Here is a 2,500-nt window from a genome sequence, read left to right as displayed (position 1 = left end):
TTTCACTGAAGGAATTAATAGTGTTTGGATGGCATGGCCCTATAGTACTGATGGGTGAGGAGGAGAGTATAAAAAAGCCTCTCTTGAGAAAGATGACACGTCAAGGCAACCGACCCCTTAACTTTAGCAAAGTAGTGAAAGATAAAATGACAGGCAAGCAATTTACATCAAGTATAGTTTGTATCCTTATAATTGACCTTTAAGAATATTACCTGAAAAAGATGGCACATTAAGGCAACCGACCCCTTAACTTTAGCAAAGTAGTGGTAGATAAAATGACACACAAGCAATTTACATCAAGTATAGCTTATATCCTTACATCCGACCCTTAAGAATATTACCTGAAAAAGATGACACATTAAGGCAACCGACCCATTAACTTTAACAGAGTAGTGGAAGATAAAGAAGCAATTTACATCAAGGCAACTGACCCCTTAACTTTAGCAAAGTAGTGGAAGATAAAATGACAGGCAAGCAATTTAAATCAAGGCAACCGACCCCTTAACTTCAGCAGAGTAGTGGAAGATAAAAAGACAGGCAAGCAATTTAAATCAAGGCAACCGACTCCTTAACTTCAGCAAAGTAGTGGAAGATAAAATGACAGGCAAGCAATTTAAATCAAGGCAACCGACTCCTTAACTTCAGCAAAGTAGTGGAAGATAAAAAGACAGGCAAGCAATTTAAATCAAGGCAACCGACTCCTTAACTTCTGCAAAGTAGTGGAAGATAAAATGACAGGCAAGCAATTTAAATCAAGGCCACCGACTCCTTAACTTCAGCAAAGTAGTGGAAGATAAAAAGACAGGCAAGCAATTTAAATCAAGGCAACCGACTCCTTAACTTCAGCAAAGTAGTGGAAGATAAAATGACAGGCAAGCAATTTAAATCAAGGCCACCAACTCCTTAACTTCAGCAAAGTAGTGGAAGATAAAAAGACAGGCAAGCAATTTAAATCAAGGCAACCGACTCCTTAACTTCAGCAAAGTAGTGGAAGATAAAATGACAGGCAAGCAATTTAAATCAAGGCAACCGACCCCTTAACTTCAGCAGAGTAGTGGAAGATAAAAAGACAGGCAAGCAATTTAAATCAAGGCAACCGACCCCTTAACTTCAGCAAAGTAGTGGAAGATAAAAAGACAGGCAAGCAATTTAAATCAAGGCAACCGACTCCTTAACTTCAGCAAAGTAGTGGAAGATAAAATGACAGGCAAGCAATTTAAATCAAGGCCACCGACTCCTTAACTTCAGCAAAGTAGTGGAAGATAAAAAGACAGGCAAGCAATTTAAATCAAGGCAACCGACTCCTTAACTTCAGCAAAGTAGTGGAAGATAAAATGACAGGCAAGCAATTTAAATCAAGGCAACCGACCCCTTAACTTCAGCAGAGTAGTGGAAGATAAAAAGACAGGCAAGCAATTTAAATCAAGGCAACCGACCCCTTAACTTCAGCAAAGTAGTGGAAGATAAAATGACAGGCAAGCAATTTAAATCAAGGCAACCGACTCCTTAACTTCAGCAAAGTAGTGGAAGATAAAAAGACAGGCAAGCAATTTAAATCAAGGCAACCGACTCCTTAACTTCAGCAAAGTAGTGGAAGATAAAATGACAGGCAAGCAATTTAAATCAAGGCAACCGACCCCTTAACTTCAGCAGAGTAGTGGAAGATAAAAAGACAGGCAAGCAATTTAAATCAAGGCAACCGACTCCTTAACTTCAGCAAAGTAGTGGAAGATAAAATGACAGGCAAGCAATTTAAATCAAGGCAACCGACCCCTTAACTTCAGCAGAGTAGTGGAAGATAAAAAGACAGGCAAGCAATTTAAATCAAGGCAACCGACTCCTTAACTTCAGCAAAGTAGTGGAAGATAAAATGACAGGCAAGCAATTTAAATCAAGGCAACCGACCCCTTAACTTCAGCAGAGTAGTGGAAGATAAAAAGACAGGCAAGCAATTTAAATCAAGGCAACCGACTCCTTAACTTCAGCAAAGTAGTGGAAGATAAAATGACAGGCAAGCAATTTAAATCAAGGCAACCGACTCCTTAACTTCAGCAAAGTAGTGGAAGATAAAAAGACAGGCAAGCAATTTAAATCAAGGCAACCGACTCCTTAACTTCAGCAAAGTAGTGGAAGATAAAATGACAGGCAAGCAATTTAAATCAAGGCCACCGACTCCTTAACTTCAGCAAAGTAGTGGAAGATAAAAAGACAGGCAAGCAATTTAAATCAAGGCCACCGACTCCTTAACTTCAGCAAAGTAGTGGAAGATAAAATGACAGGCAAGCAATTTAAATCAAGGCAACCGACTCCTTAACTTCAGCAAAGTAGTGGAAGATAAAATGACAGGCAAGCAATTTAAATCAAGGCAACCGACCCCTTAACTTCAGCAGAGTAGTGGAAGATAAAATGACAGGCAAGCAATTTAAATCAAGGCAACCGACCCCTTAACTTCAGCAGAGTAGTGGAAGATAAAATGACAGGCAAGCAATTTAAATCAAGG

The 2,500-nt window shown here is 39.3% G+C and overlaps 1 protein-coding gene across 4 annotated transcripts in view; it reads right to left on the bottom strand.

The window, feature by feature from the left end:
* LOC137658405 (lachesin-like) overlaps nucleotides 1-2,500 on the bottom strand; it is a 40,269-nt gene that overhangs the window by 11,922 nt on the left and 25,847 nt on the right. The gene's annotated exons all lie outside the window — the stretch shown is intronic.

This window comes from Palaemon carinicauda, chromosome 19, assembly GCF_036898095.1.
Source record: "Palaemon carinicauda isolate YSFRI2023 chromosome 19, ASM3689809v2, whole genome shotgun sequence".
In the NCBI taxonomy this organism is placed as follows: Eukaryota; Metazoa; Arthropoda; class Malacostraca; order Decapoda; family Palaemonidae; genus Palaemon; species Palaemon carinicauda.
The sequence above is the reverse complement of the archived record's forward strand: the minus strand, read 5'-3'. Positions and strand labels throughout refer to the sequence as shown.